The sequence below is a fragment of the Chinchilla lanigera genome, unplaced genomic scaffold, assembly GCF_000276665.1.
Source record: "Chinchilla lanigera isolate Chin_1 unplaced genomic scaffold, ChiLan1.0 scaffold00031, whole genome shotgun sequence".
NCBI classification, from domain to species: domain Eukaryota; kingdom Metazoa; phylum Chordata; class Mammalia; order Rodentia; family Chinchillidae; genus Chinchilla; species Chinchilla lanigera.
Window position 1 is genome coordinate 5,054,804 of NW_004955432.1, and position 16,630 is coordinate 5,071,433.

The 16,630-nt window shown below is 36.2% G+C and overlaps 2 protein-coding genes and 1 pseudogene across 2 annotated transcripts in view; 2 read left to right on the forward strand and 1 right to left on the reverse strand.

Annotated features, from left to right (window-relative positions):
• Abcb1 (ATP-binding cassette, sub-family B (MDR/TAP), member 1) overlaps window positions 1-16,630 on the reverse strand; it is a 173,576-nt gene that overhangs the window by 143,030 nt on the left and 13,916 nt on the right. The window lies entirely within an intron of this gene.
• The window catches only part of Rundc3b (RUN domain containing 3B), a 153,935-nt gene that overhangs the window by 22,336 nt on the left and 114,969 nt on the right, over window positions 1-16,630 (forward strand). The window lies entirely within an intron of this gene.
• On the forward strand, window positions 3,185-4,551 carry LOC102018962 (annotated as a pseudogene).

A 16,630-nucleotide genomic window follows, 5' to 3' on the forward strand; every position in this document is an offset into this window, starting at 1 on the left:
AATTTCTCTTAGTTCACTGAAAAGAAAGGTTTGTATTAGTATTGTTTGGACAATTCAATGCCAATATCTTATACTCTGAATAACTAATTTAAAGATAACAATATGCAGTGAATTAATCATTGTTACCCTATTATCTTATTTTGAAATTTTACTTTTATTTAAATAAAAAAAGAAAACAAATAAAAACAGTAATAAAAAAGGTATATTCTTTGGCCATAACAAATAATGTCAAGAACCGATAGATATCTGAAAAATTATCAGAAGTTTGGAAATTTAAAAAACATACTTTTTAAAGAACCCCTTAATGAAAGAGAAATTCTCTGGGGTATAAAATAATTAGAAATGAGTGACAAATCAAAGTTCATCATATAAAAATTTGTGGGATCCAGTTAAAGCTATGCTTGGGTGAAACTTAAAGCATTAAAAATTTATTTACACAGGCAGAAACTGAAGAAAGTAGAGCAAATTAAAACCAAAGCAAAGAATGAAAGAAATAATAAATACAGAAACCAATCAAATTTAAAACACAAAAACAAATATGATCAGTGACATGAGAGGCTGATTACTTTAAAATAGGAATAAATTTATAAACGTCAAGTTATACTGACCAAGAACAAGAGAAGGTTGCAGATGACAAGTATTGGAAATGAAAGAGGCTGTCAATACAGGGCCTCCATGTACAGTATAATATGTGAGTACTTTTAACAGTTTTATCATAAAGTTGACATGCAGATGAATTGGACCAATTTTTTGAAAAGTAAATAGTCATAAAACTTATGAAGAAATAATGTAAATAGTCCTATATCTATCAAAGAAACCTTCCAGCAGACCCCAGCCATAGGTATTTTATTGTTGGTAGGAACAAACTATTAAATAAAGAGTGGTAATCCTACTCAGTCCTATCCAGGAAATATTGTAATTAAGAAAATTACATACCAGTACCACTTATAGATAAGATGGTACTAGAATCCTCAATAAAATATTAACTAACCAAAGTCTGAAATGCAAGGATGTTTCAGTATTTGACAGTCAATTGATATATTTTATGAAAATGCTCAAAAAGATTCACAGGATCATGTCAATACATGAAAAAGCATTTGGTAAAATTGAACACTCATTAAAAATTTTATCCACTGCCGCTCTTCTCCCTGCCAAACTCATATGCATATATGCTTTTACATGAAACAGGCTTAAAAGGTGGACATTAAAAAATTATGTTGTATAATGTCATGATATCATAATATACTACACAAGAGTGAATCATGCATTCTCTGAAGGCTTCACGTAGGAGAGGCATAAAAGTGCTTCAAATGAAAGTTACAACTTAATTTTTGAAAATGTCATCTGTGACTTTATGGATTAGTAGGCTGGATAGTTTAAGAAAACCGGAGGAAATGTAGTGTAAAGTGGTCAGAAACAACCTATAAAGTTCATCTAAGTCATGTGTAGATGGAATACTTTAGTAAATTTTGTGAGGTTATATAGAAAATAAATTATTAAGATGAAAAAACTGGAGAATTACAGACTATAAATTAAAGAAAAAATCACCGAGGCTAGTGAGTCATCATATCATTTCCCATGACTTAATCTATTTATATATACTAAGACTGGGCTACTTGACTCATATTCAGTTCAGATTTTGCATTGATTCTGAACATTTTTCCATTTGTGTTTGTTACAACTGATATTTTCCTTTATCCTTAAGTTACCACACTCTACACTCATCCATCTTTTGTTTCCTGACATTCCAGCATAACTCATCATTACATGGCTGTTGCCTTTATAAGGGGCACATACATCCCCGAATCTGCTTATCTCCCTTACCTGTTTCAAAACTACTTGATGAGATCTAAGTCTTTAATAATACTTTAAATTACAGATCACCTCCCATTCTCACATCCTCTAGAAGTCTCTTGACCCCTTTTTCTCTGTCATTACTATTTTTTAGTCGTAACTTCTAGCATATGTGTTTTACTTACTATTTGTTGTCTTTATTTTTGTAAGCCACCCCAGGGATAAGATTTTTGTTCTTTTGTTTGTTGATGTATCCCAAATCTCTGTTGTGGTGTCTGAGAGATGGTAGGCATTTAGTGAAAATTTATTAGAAAATTGAAAGTTTGATGCAGGGTAATAAATGGTGGGTTTTTTGTTTTGTTTTGCTAATATCAGTTGAATTCAGATTCTTTAACAGGAGTTAAAACTCCTGTGACTTGTATTTTAGATTTCTGTAATCCAGTTTAGCTGTTATACCTAAGCATTGCTCAGAAACTCTGGCTTAAACCTCAAAGCTCTTCCTGACTTAGATGGTAGTGACCTCCCCATGAGGCCATCTTTTGAAGTATATTATAAACAGTTCAAAACAATAAGTAAAGATAAACCTGTTCATTTGGCCTTTGAGTTTTCTTTGTTCATTTTTGAAAGCTTTCCAACTTTTCATTCTTGGTTTGAACACAAAATGAGACTTGAATTGTTTCTGTATTAACATATGAGCACAAGTCATCCGATGAAAACTAATATCCTCAGACCAAAACATGGTACCAGAGATAAGAAAATGGCTCTGAGGTTGCCAGAATTTGGCTTTAGACAGTAAACAGGCTACTCTGAGAAATACTCTTTTAAGTTATGTACTTGAAAATTTAAGGAAGCTCCGGCAAATTCTGTGGCAGAAAATCCTAATATTCAAGTAATTGAAACATCCAGGGTTAAGTGTACCATGGTAAGTTTGATTCAGTGTCTTTGTTGTGTAAATTAACCTCTGTATGAATGCTTTATAGTAAAATTAAGGTTGAGGAGTAAATAGGTAACAGTGTAGATTCTAAACACAGAAAGTCCTAGTTTCTAAAGCAATTATGGGCTGTTGGTGGGGGCAGGGGCAGGGTGGTAGGCAATCAGCAGAGCCCAGGCCCCCCACTGTGGTGTGGACCCCAGCCCATACCCAGCCTGCTGGCCCAGGCACAGGACAAAGCAACAAGGCTGAGCCCCAGCCTTGAGCGCTGGGAATTGCAGCAGGGAGCTGCCCTCTGTGCAGACCTGGAAGCAAGGCGGGCACCATACAGGCATTAGGAGCCCTGCTTAATGGTGCCTACCCCCTTCCTGCTGGACCCAGGCTAAGGAGGCAACAGCTTCTCTGCTGGCCGGCCATCGCCAAGCTCCAGGCCTCCCTTCCTGCTGCTGAGCCTGGGCTATGGGCTGCAGCAAGCACCACTGTTGGGAGGATGTGACATATTTGGTGGAGCACATACAGGGTGATACAAAAGATCCTAATTATCTTACTGCTAACAAAGTTATGGACCTAATGAACATAGCCAAGCTGAGTATCAAGAGCTTGGTTGAATCAGCTCTGAACCTGGGTAAGACTCCGGGCTTTATGTGCCCCTCCAGTAATTCTACATGATGATGAAACACTGAGCGTGCTTGAAAACCAAGAAAACTTTTCTTGGACAAAGTGAGTCCTTCTGGGGTCTCTAGAATGGGTAGAAAAACTTACACCAGAAGCTGCAGAGATAACAGCAAGTATTCCAGGATAGAAGACACCAAGTAGACAGAGGAAGATCCTGGCTTCCTTTAGCATTAATGGAAAATATTCAACCAACAATTGGATAAAAAAAATGTGGTATCTATATACTGTATAATGGAATACTACTTGGCTATAAGGGACAAATTTGAGACATTTGTAGGAAAATGGATGCACCTGGAAAATATAATTTTCAGTGAAATAAATCAGACACCCAAACTTAAATACTGTATGGAATCTGAGTTAGGCAAAGTGCCAACTAAAAGAAAAATAAGGACAGAATAAGACAAGGTGATGGATCTGTTGCAGATGAGAAGTGTTCAGGGGTGAGGGAAAGGGAGGGGAAACAAAGTGAAGATAGGCCACATACGAGGTCCTAATCACCTCAGTGAATATGGACATTGTGTGCCGTAAACATAAATGAAGGTTAATAATATCAACAAGAATGAAAAGGGGGAAAGGAGAACTAAAGGAAGCAGGGAAGGAGATTTTAAAAAGGAGCTCTGTTATGTACATATATCAACTACCCAAGATGATTGTGAAATGCATGTACTGCAAACATCTACTAATAAAATTATAAAAAACAAAGAAACTGTCAGAATATACAGATGCATTGATCAATAAAAAGGGACTTCTCAGTGAATTCTATGAACCAAGTGCCTTCATGATGGAAGAAGGAGGAGCTATAATTGCTGGTCTGTTGGTGGGTATGAATGTCATTGATGCTAATTTCTGTAGGAAAGCAGTTTTGGACTCTCATCTTGGAATCAGAGATTTTGTGTGTATCTCAAGGATGAGAATATCAGTAAGGACAGTTAAAGGGATGGTCAAATTACTGAAATTCTGGACCAGAAGAATTCAACAGACATCTGAATACTACTATGAATAACCTTCAGGCAAAAGTAAATGCATTAGAAAAACCCAACACTAAACTGACCAAGGAGCTTGCACTTGCAAACTACAGGATTATTACCTTGCAAGAAGAAACGGAATCTAATCGGAAGGGCCTTCAGCAAGAGTGGTGTAGATCAGCATGAGACAGTGTGTGGGCTTGGCCAGGAGGAAATGGTTAAACTGCAGGACAAAACTGCATGGGCTCTTCAGGGAATGAGTGGTTAAACTGCAGGACAAAAATTGCACAAAGAAACCATGGGCCAAAAAGCACACAGGCTCTGTGAGAAGTAAATAATTAAGCTGTGGGGCAAAAAAACACACAGACTCTGTGAGGAATGAATGATTAAACTATGGGACAAAAGCACACATGTTTGTGAAAATCTAATGGTTAAAGATAAGTTTACATTAGTGAATCATGCTGTATGCAGTCTTTCCACTTTCCCCAAGAAAAATTAATTATCCTTGAGGCAACTCCTTGCTCAAACTATTTTTCTCCTGCCCTTTTTTTTTTCCCCCTTACACTGATATTTTAAGTAAAGGCCAGAGAGTTCATGGCTTCAGGATTTTTTCTTCTCTAGAGTCTCAAGGAATAGCCCCTCTGGGTTTCTCATACTTGAACCAAGTCTCATCTCGAAGTAATCTTTTTCATCTGCTATACTGTCTACAGTTGCTCACTGCAACAAGACAGAGACAGAGCTATCAATGAAGATGCTGGACAAGGAAGTCTGAGAAACAAAAGACCCTGATGTCTGAGGCAGAAACTAGATCTCAGAGCTCTCAAGAATGGACTTGCCTTTAAGCTGCAGAATGCAGCCTTAAGCATATAACAGAAAAGTGAGGTAACCACACATTAGAAGAAAACACTAACCAGATAACTGCTGCCATTAAACAGCTGCAACAAAGACTGTGTCAGGCTAAGGACACCAGCTACTAAGGTAGATAACCAGCTCGTCTAACAAGACTCTAGGGACAAGGTCAGCAGTCTGTAGCTGTTAAATAGAGGCTCTCACCAGGCAGCAAAACCATCTCGTGTTAGAACTAAACAGGAAAAAGAAATAAACTTACAAAAAAACCAGCAGCATGCCAGGAAAGGTTCCCTGAAGCCAGAACCCAAGGCAAATGGCAAACACAAAGCCCCTGGGAGAAATCACAGGCTGGAGTCTCACCCTAAGCATGAACAGGATCAGTTGCTGCTCTCTGAAAAGCCCCAGGAGTGTCAGCTGTGCCAAGAAGATGGCAGCCTGACAAAGAAATACAAGAACTGCTGAGGAACCCTCTGTAATACCTATTCAACAAACTGCCTCTTCAAGCCTGAGCAAGTGTGCAATCCCTGTTACAAACAGCTGATGAACTGATATACCAGCCTGCCATGAGGGCAGAGGCCAACACCAGGACTGGAATATCCATGCCAGGCCCTGATGTTAGGTCCCCCTAAAGCCCAGTCCTTAGAGTCAAGTAGAGAGTTGATAGGAATGGTTTAAGTAAACCATATCCAGAGAGAAAAGGCAGTGTTTGGGGGTGCTGGAAATTCTGCTCATTTTCCCTAATGACTATATAAATAAAAATTACTTAGTTGACCCTTGCTTTTCTACATCAAAACCAACACCACCTGAAGGGTTTATTTTATAGCATATCTTGGAAGGGCTATTCATTTTTGGAACAGTGATGATAATACTGGGGTTGATGCAATATGAGAGAGTCCAATCAGATAAGAATAAAAAGAAAGGGCTGGAGATGTAGCTCAATGGTGAAGCACTTGTGTAGCATATAGAACACCCTGGGTATTGTCCCTCAGCACTACAGGGAGGGAGGGGAAGAAAAGAAAGAATTTTTAAAAATGATCATGTCCCTGTATTGCATTTAGAGCTTCAAGGGAAAAGGCAAAAAGTTGAGATCAAAATGAGAGATGTTGCCTACTTTCCCAGGTGCTGGAAGACACAAACACTGTTTCCTCTTCACTGCTACTGACGGCCTCTTTAAAGTAGCTCTACCAAACTGAACCCAAACTCAGGGAAAAGAGAGTAATATACATCTGAATGTATTGAAAATATTGTAATATAATTTCATGACCGACCAGAATTTTCTAATTGTGGCCTGTAAGTGTTTTCATTAGCAGATCAAGAAGAACATTTGTTGTTTTCCTACTTTATGGCTTCAAAAATAAGAACTTGCCCTTTCCAGAATCCTCTATTACAAAACAAGCCATCAAGAGCTCTTCCCAGTCTCTCCAAGTCATGATGGAAATTTGTAAGGAGTATTACACATGAAGTTTTTCTTTTATGCATAGGGAGTGTTGATTAAATCAAAGCTAAGTTAGGTATAGAGTAAACAAGTTTAATTTGTTGATGGCTGAGAATATAGTTAGCTCATTATTAACTTGCTCCTTGACTAAGAAACTCCTTTTTCTAAACCAAGAATCAGAGATGGTAAACAGGTTTTTTGGAAAGGACAATACTCAGACATCCCTTAGTAAGAAAGTCTGTGGGGAAGAAAGTACATTCAGCAAGGGAACTAAAGAAATAGTATAGTCTATTTTGACTTTGTTATAAGTGTCTTTGTTTGCATCCAGTTAATATCTAAGAAGACAATTTTGTAACTAGTTAGAACTCTGGGACCACATTATTTAGTAAATTTTGTCTCCTGTAGAGGATGAAAGCCTTAGAAATAGCTTGTTGTTCCATAAGTCTGGCCTGTTACTTGGTGAAGCTAACATTTAAAAGTATTAAGGGATATTAAGAATAATACTTCTGGCCAAAAAAGAAAAAGCTAAGTCTGAAGCATCACATAGTACAGAAAAATAAAAGATTTTGAAGGTGACAGTATGGTGGTAAGAAAAGCTGGAGAGTAAAGATGCCAGAATGAGAGAGCTGCTCGTGGCCAATGAAACATTAGAATAAACAACAAAATAAACAATAGTTTTGGAATAAAACCAATGACAGAAAATAAATATGAGTAGATATCAATAGAAGTAAATAATAGGGGGAAAGAGACAGTTCTTCTTTTTGAAAGAATTTATATCAGTGAATTAGGAAAATAAAAATAAACATTAACAATAGTAACAAGTACTTCAGTAACACAGTACTAAGAACCCATCAGTGGCTAAGAAGATCTACTTGAGAATGTTAAATTAAATGTGAAGACAAGATATTTGCATATCTTAAACCTTCTTTAGATACTAATTACAAAATTTTATTAATTACAAAGGTAGAAGTATTTCCTTCTTGTAGAAAAACTCAGCAAGAAAGACTGAGGAATAATTATAGGTTAAAGACTAAAGAGACAGCACAACTAAGTATATGGGATACTAGTCTAGATCCTAGGATATAAAAATACCAGTGGGAAACACTCGTAAATATGAATAAAATTGGTAATGTAGTAAAAGGTCTTGTACCAGTGTTAACTGCTTACTTTTGATAAGCTAGAGTATGTACAGTGTTAATGTACAGAGAGTAAAACTATTCTAAAAACCTAACATACAACATAACAGTATCAATTGTATGCATTATTTACCTGAGTAAAATGAGAAATTCACATTCATACAAATAACTGTACACAAATACTTATAGGCTCCTTCTTCATAATTATCCAAACTGTAAACAGTTTATATGACTTTCAGCTAAGAAATGTGGAACACACTTGTTTATGTACAAAAGGAACTACATAGTAATAAAAAGAAAATGTTTATTGATACAGCAATAGAAATGAACTACAAATCGGTGATGCCAAGTAAAAGAAACCAGACTAAAGAGCGGAGCAAGATGATGGCTGCGTAAGATTCTCTGGCGCCCATTCCCCACAGACACACCAAGATGAACAGCCATTCACCCGTTAAACTCCTAGTCCAACAGCTAAGGAAATTAGGTGGAGGTATGAACCAACTATTGATGTTTTGGAAGTCACAACTGAACAGAAAAACAAAGCAGAACTTCCAGTAGGGAATAAAAGAGCAAGTGGAACAAACAAGAATTCGCTACATCTTACAGAATGGTAACAAAGTAGTTTCAAATATTCTGTTCCTGTGAGATTATCACTTCAAAGTGTCAAAGATGCATATTTTAAATGCTTGGTCATCTTGAGGTGCTGTTAGGAGGTGGTGGAACCTGTAAATGGTGGAGAGGTCTTCCAGCCTCTGGGGCATCCCCCCGATAGCCTGCAACCCCTTCTTCCTCCTTTCTTCTGCATCCCGGCAATCAGGTGGTTTTGCCACATGCTGCTGCCATTAAGGTGCTGCCTCACCACAGTTCCAAAAGCAATGGGGTCAGCAAATCAGACTGAAACCTCCAGAATTATGAGACCAAACGACCCTTTTTATCTTTATAAAGCTGCTTATCTCAGGCATTTGTCACAGAAATAAAGTTAACACAGGAAATTGGTCCCAAGAAGGGTCGAGGAGTATCATTGCTTTGACTGCCTGATGATGTGTGTTATGGTTTGTGTCTCGATGTCCTCCTAAAACCTCATGCAGTCATAGAGTTTTTTGGGAGGTGGCTGAATCTAGTGTGTTGTTGATTCATAGTTCAGTGTTGGGATTAAGGATTCAGGGATTAAGGGTGGGTAATTGCTGAACCAGTCCACTGATTGGATTGGCACCACCGTGATCCCAACAGAGTGGATGCGACATAAAGGACAGAAAAGGCTTGTCTAGCATGCTTTTTGCTTTTACTCTCTTCTACAGCCATGAACTGTCACCCCTCTTGGCATGTGCCACCCTGCTTTGGAGCCAGTGGATTATGGACTGAAATGTCAGTAAACTGTGAACTAAATAAACCTTTCCTCCCTTAACTTGTGGGTGTCATCTATTTTGTCCCAACCATGAGAGAAAATTAACCTAGACTATGTGAAAAAGCCTTTAGAACTGGTTAGCAGTAGGAGACTGGAAAGGTTTGGAGAAGCGGAGCTTAACAGACATTCAGGAGAGGGCTCGGAAGACTAGAATATTATAGACATATGGAGAGCAAAGGCTGTGCTGATGACGTGTTAGTGGAAGTAAGGATTCTGTTAGAAATTGGACTCAGATGGGGCTGGGGATTTAGCTCACTGGCACAGCGCCTGCCTGGCAAGCGCGAGGTCATAAATTCGATTCCCGGTACCAAAAAAAAAAAAGAAATTGGACTCAGAGCCCCGTGTGTTACACTGTATTACACTACCATTCTGTGTTGCCCAAACACAGATCCAAAAGCAAAAAGGACTAACTAATCATAGGTGAATAGCTCCAAAACTGTAGGCCAAAACAATGCTTTTTCCTTATAAGTTTCTTATTTCAAGCTTTTGTTACTGCAGTGGGAGGCTGGCTAACACAAAGATCCAGTAGTTAACTAGGCAGAAGGATGAACCAGCAAGCCTGAAGATGGGTCAGTTGACATTACCCATCAATTCGGAAGAGAAAGATAAGAATGGAGGAAATGAACAGAGCTGAAGAGACTTTGGTACAGTATAAAGCATCCTATAAAAGTAGAGAGAAAGAGTAGATTAATGGCCCAAATCTGACCATGTCATAGTTTATTTCAGTGGTGGTGAACCGTTTAGAGATGAGTGCCCAAACTAAACCAAAACCCAGTTACCTATTTATTGCAAAGTGCCAACATGCTATCAAACCCGAATACTGAGGCTTTAGTTAGAAAAAACAGTTCATACAGTAACATTTTGTTGTTGTTGTTTTTTTTCTGGTACCGGGAATCGAACTCACAAGCTTGAGCTTGCCAGGCGTGTGCTGTGCCGCTGAGCTAAATCGCCAGCCCCTCAGTAACATCTTTTGTTTTAAAAGAAAAACAACATGTGGGCCATAGGTTTGCCACCACTGGGTTTTTTATATACTTTTTTGAAGAAAATCCTTTCAGCCATGTTTTCATGAAAATTGTTACTACTTCCATAAGTTTTGGGGTCTATAAATCATAAATAATAGAAACATTTCCAGAGAGATAATATGATTTAGACATTAAGAACTGATGTTATCTGCAAGGACAAACATTCTATTCTGGTTTGCATTTTAGTGTTGATAAATTTTCACTTTAGTTTGTTGTGGTTTTAGCAAGGAATGTTCTAATATGAGCTTCAGCTAAAGTACTAAATTATAGATCCTTTTATATGTATGTTTCCAGATCTAATATTTATTAAAATGTTGCAAAGGGATAAAGAATTAATGGTAGAAACAAGACATGGTACAACTTTGTAGATCCTTCTTTCATTTTTCTTTTTTCTTTTTTTTTTTTTTTTTGGTGCTAGGAATTGAACTCAGGACCTTGCACTTCCCAGGCAGGAACTTGTGCTGCTGAGCTATATCTCCAGCCCTTTTCTTTCATTTTTCATGCTACAGTCCTGGCTGTGTTGGTTTTTTTTTGGTTTTCCAGAAGATCTAAGGATTTGGCAGTGTGTGGAACTGTATCCCATTGGAGGTTTCAGTGTTTGCTTGTGAGGAAAGGAAATTTCATTTGTTCACAAATTGGATAGTGGAGTTTTCCCATGTAATTATACTAGTGTTACTTTTCCATATAGCGATCATTAAAGAATAACTGGAAGCTATAACAAATATTTTCCATAGAGTAGGGATTTATGTGTTGGTTAAACTGATAAACATTTTACTTGTTGTCAAAGTGCTTTTCTTTTAATTTAGGAAATAAAAACCATAAATTTCAACACTTTTTAGGAGGGAGGAGAACTGCTCTTCCAAAACATATTTGTTTATATCTTGTACAAAAGTTAACAGTAGAAAAATATTTTAATGTTAAAAACAGTCTGAGCTACACAGTTCAAAAGTGAGTAATTTTTCCTAACCAGTTGTATAAATTCTGAGGGGCAAAGTAAGCAAATTCAGCCAAGCCTTGCCTCATTTAGAAGTCCACTGTCATCATCAGTTTCTTCCATTTGGGAAAGAGCAAGAACAACTGCTGCTGAGACTTAAAAACACCTCAGCCTCTCCAGTGGAACAGAACATAGTGGCTGCTTGATACATGTGCTGAATATAGCTCCTGGTTATCCTAATTGAGTTCATTTTACTTATTAGTGACAAGTAGTGTTTTTGCTTGAAGATAATGTGTACTCCTTTTATTAGAAATACTCAGTTTGGAAGTATCAGCTTAATTGTAGGTTTCTTAAATATATGTGTGTTGTGGTTGTTTTTTTTTTTTTTTAAAGAGATTTCTCAAAGTAGCAGATGGCTGACTCACCTCCCAGTACCTCTTCAAGGTACTGTATACTGGTGATGACTCCCACCACTAAGCTGCTTGGGGAGGGCTTACTGGGGAGGGCTGGATCAGTTAAATATCTTTTGTAATGCATTGCATGGGTTTTGTAAAACTTTCAGCTTGTTTGTATTTTAACCCAGAGGGCACAAATAAATTTATACTAATTTTTAGAATTGATATCTCATTCTAAAACCATAGTATACAATTATTTGTTCTTCTTCCTCTCCCATATGACCCAGTATATTTCTTGATATTTCCTGATTTAAATCATTATTTTATTACTAATGTGTATCAGTCTTATTTGCATTTTATGATAGCTTTTAATGGTACAAGGTTTATTATTTCCTCAGTTTTGTAAATGTGTGTAATATTTGACAGTGTGCAAACTGGAGACTTGGAGAAACTGCATTTTTTTAGTCAGTAAAACATGAGTGGGTGTTATTAACAATTGCTTTGCAACTCTTAAAGCATTAGTGGAACTACATTTCCTAATCCCTTTCTCCCAGGCACAATGCATATATTTTTATTAGTGACTTCCTGCTGGTATGTATATGCAGAAACACTCATGGGGCTCTGTACTTACGATATTACCTTTTATTAATTTTTAAAATAAAAGTCATTTTTAAAAGATTATAATGGATAAAGTATAAAATGTAGGAAATAAATATTGTCTTGTTTCATTAATCCTAATTCCCACAAGTACTTACTCTAAATAATTACTTTTGTTCTATGCTTTGTATGTATGACCTGAGTTACTACTAAATCAGGTTACATTCGTTTCTTCAGGGGGAGACATTTCTTCAGGGACACACGTTTATGTGTGGCTGCCTGTTTGAATGTTAGCCTTCAGTATTCTAATTCAGTCCACCTGAGTTTTAAGCCTTATGTCCTGTATTTGGAGACATGGTAAAGTTACTGCGGTAGAAAAGCCTGTTAAGTCAGTTCACTTTTCAGGTTTTTTTTTTTTTTGTAAAGCTGATACTCTTAAATTTTTTTTTGTTTTGGAAGATGAAGAACTGACTAATTTTTATGCATTCTGATACTTTTATATGTTTGTGATATATTTTTATCAGGGAACTAGATACTGTAACAAAAGATAATAATTATATTTTATAAATGACATAATGGCTACATTATTTGTGTGAGGCACTCTGTAGCATACCTAGCTAGCAGTATAAGCGCAACCAAGTACCTAATCTGGATTCTGACTTAAGATTCAGTTTAAAGTATAACTGAATTTAACTTTTAAGTTTTAAAATATTTTCTTTTTACTACATCATTATGAGCTTTACTTAGAAAATTAATAAGAATTTAACCTTCAAAGCTGGATGCCATAAATATAAGCCTCAACTGGTAATAGTACTTTGTTAAAGAAAAAAATTCTGACCACTTGCAAAAGTGAGATTTTTTTCTGTGTAGTGAAAAATAGTGGAGAATGCTACATTGGCTTTTATAAATTAGCAGTATGGGCCTGGGGATATAGCTCAGTGGCACAGGCACCTGCCTGGCAAGCACAAGGTCCTGAGTTCAATTCCCGGTACCAAAAAAACCAAAAAGAAATATAAACAGTATGAAGTTTAGAGTGGCTGCTACAAACTTTAAAGTGGAAAAAAAATTATATATCTAAATGTTTATATAGTGGCAAAATAGATTCATAAGTAATAAATTTCTTTTAAATATCTGCTGTATTTTGCAATGATATCAGAGTGGTTTATTAAAATTTGGTGGGACTATCTTGTCTTTTGTTCTTGTCTAGATGAATAGCAGCTCTTTGATATTTTCAGGTAGGTAGTGTATTGTTAACTTTAACAGAACTTCAGTTAGGATACTAGTTTTTCATTTCCCATTTATATAGCTGAACCCTCTTACAAAATACAGAGAAAATCACTTAACAGATTCATTTATATTTTGTGTAACATTAATAAAAGATGATATATCATTAACCACTGCTTAGTAGAGAAAAATTTAGAAAATTTAGTTCCTATTCTTAAACTGTCTTACTCTGGCCATAAAACAAAATACAGGCAAAACATGGACAAATGCTGGATGCAAATATAGGTAAAAGAATGTAGAAGAGTAACTTTAGAGTAACATTAGACCCTGGAGATCCCAGGCTATTTTTAGATGCTAAAAATGAGACAATTTAGTGAGAAATAAATCAGATAGTTTATCACTAGTAGATTGTGTTTTAGTCTAACAAACTTTAGCCACTTATTTCTGTGTCTAAAATGAATTAGAGTTGAATTGATGTGATACAAATAAATTTTCAAAGTCCCTTATAACTTTTTCATTGGTATACAATAACAGTTTCCAATATTTACAATTGAAAGGGTATACTCATGTCTGTACTCATCAGAAACTTGAAAATGAAACTTGTAACAGCATAGCTCTTCTTTAGGATAAAATTTCTCCAAGATATTATCAATTTCTTGTTATTTGATTTTCTTTTGTGATTATTTTTAAAGAAAATGAAAGTGAGAGTGGTTATTTATGTTTAGTGTTTACTTTTAAAGGCATGATCAGTTTGTAGCTTTGTTTTTTAATTTTCCTGTGGAATACTGGTTATAGACTCTAGCAGTTAATCTACGTTTAAATAAAAGTGATAAATAATAAAATCTGAAATAACCAATTGAACACTTCTACTTTGTATAACTAAATTTGGCTCTTTTGTGGATACAGAAATTAATTATTTAAATAAAATTTAGGACATACAGAAAATTTACATGAGAGCATATTTGAAGCCTCCAGCAAGTGAATCCAACTTTTCTTTTCTTTTTTTTTTTTTGTTTTTTTCCAGTACCAGAAATCAAACTCATGACCTTGCGCTTGCCAGACAGGTGCTGTGCTGCTGAGCTAAATCCCCAGCCCAATCCAACTTTTCTTAAAGCACATTCTTTTGAATGCGAAAAGTTTAGGGTCTTGCATTAGAAAGCTTGCTTTGGAATCCTGTCATGCCCATGAACCAGGAAAGAAGCCAGATCCTCACCTCTAGTTTTGAGTAAGAAAAAAGTGAAGATACCCCTGATTTACTTAAGATCCCTACAAGTTGTGATGATACACCACCCTGCTAATTGGTTTCTCATTTTCTAATTTAGGAAGCTGTGCCATGATCTTTTATATAAAAGCCTTGTAGCCTGCCCATGGCCATAGTCCCAGGCATTTAGTGGTCAGCTTTTCTCTACTCAACCTAAGCCTAAATTTCTTTCTGTCTTTGTTTTCTGTTCTCCAAAGTGGGATTTCTTCTCTTTCATTCTTTTCTTTTTCTTTGTTTCTTCCTTCTTTTTTCTTTCTTTTTTAGTTTTTGACAGGTTTACTTTACAACTTACAAATTATTTTCCTCAGCCATGTGAAAATTTAAAATTGTGTTACAGAAGATCAAGTTGTGCCCTATGCAAAAGTGCTAGCATATTCCCTTACAAAGGAAATTCTTTTGGTCATGGGAATCTGTGCTTCACCTTTCTTCTTGGTTCTGTCTGGGTTTTCACCACTGGTGTTGCCACCAGTTAGTACAGTGTTGCCTTTTCCTTGTCTGCTTCTCTGACTTCTGTTTTTGTACTGCCTTTGTAAGAGAGATTCTTGTGACACCCTCGTCCTTCTCTGCCAGTGGATAATACTCTACTTCTTAAGGAAAGTCTGGCAGCTGTACCTATCAGTTTGAACTTACAGAATGACCCAAAATGTTAAAAGGCAAGGAAAATTGGTTGAGATTCAAACCATTTTGAGGAGATAAATTTAGAATGGTTGATAATGGGGAAAGATTGGATTGGGAAATAAATTTTAAAATTTTTTCTAGATTCAGAGCAACTGGAAAAACTTAACTTTGAACATCATTATTGCTCTGTTTTGTGATGCAAGGGGAACTTGGTTTCCTTAAACAGGTGTTTGTACCAATAATTGATAACAGTACCAATAATTAAGGTTAATCTGTTACTAATATGGAGTAAGTTGTGTGCTACTTGCTGTGCATGTGTAACCTCTGATCCTCACAGTTGTGCTGTTGGGTATGAACTAGCATCATTCTCAATTTGCAGAAGGTCACCTTAAAGAATGGTCACCATAAAGATAGAATTTGCAGAAGGTCACCATAAAGACATTTCCTAATGTCACATAAATAGAAAGTGATCTAATTCGAACACACCTGACTCGGAAGCCTATGTTCTTACCCTCCTGGATATCCTTCCATCCCTGTACTCATCCCGCGGATGGCTAACAAACTGGTAACATGAAAAGCACCCTAAAGGCAAATATATATATGGAGGTATTATGCCAGGAACTCGAAGATAGATGCCAAAGGAAAAGTGCTAGAGAAAGATTAAGAGAAAGAAGAGAGATACCAGTATTCTTACGGGTTTTGTATTTGTAGATAGTAGGACTTGATTTGTAAAGAGACATTTAATTATATGTTACTTGAATAAGGATTTATAGGTCCTTGGTATTTTTATTTATATAGACATAGGTATATGTATTTGTCTAAATAATTGATGTAATCTAACATACAGATACTATTTGAATGTCATCAACACTGTTACTATATAAAGGTACTAGTAGGATTTTAAAATACAGGTTGTTATGTTTGTTGTCATTAAGGTGACCTGTTTATGCTGATCGGCCAATTCATCTGTTCAACAGATATTTACTAAATGCCTGTTGTGAGCCAAACATGGTGTCAAGCCCTGGAGATTTATCTGCAGACAAATAAGGCAAAACTCCTGCCTTAGTGATTTTATTAACCAATATGAAGATAATCAAGCAAAAAATTATAAGAATGAGTAATCACACAGTATTGTGCCAACAGTGGGACTAATTGTAGAGATCACACCAGCTTACTGTGAGAGAAAGGGAGGCTTTTTAAAAATGTGCTGAATACAGAATCGTGATTCTTAGAATTTCCTTTAGTTGATTAGCCATGAGCACATCATTAGAAATACCAGCAGAACCTTTTAAAAAATACCTATCCCTTGGCTTTCTCTAAGTGATATACTGTTCAGTTTGTGGGGAGGCCAGACCCCTGTGTTTTTAAAAAGTGATCTAGTTATTCTAA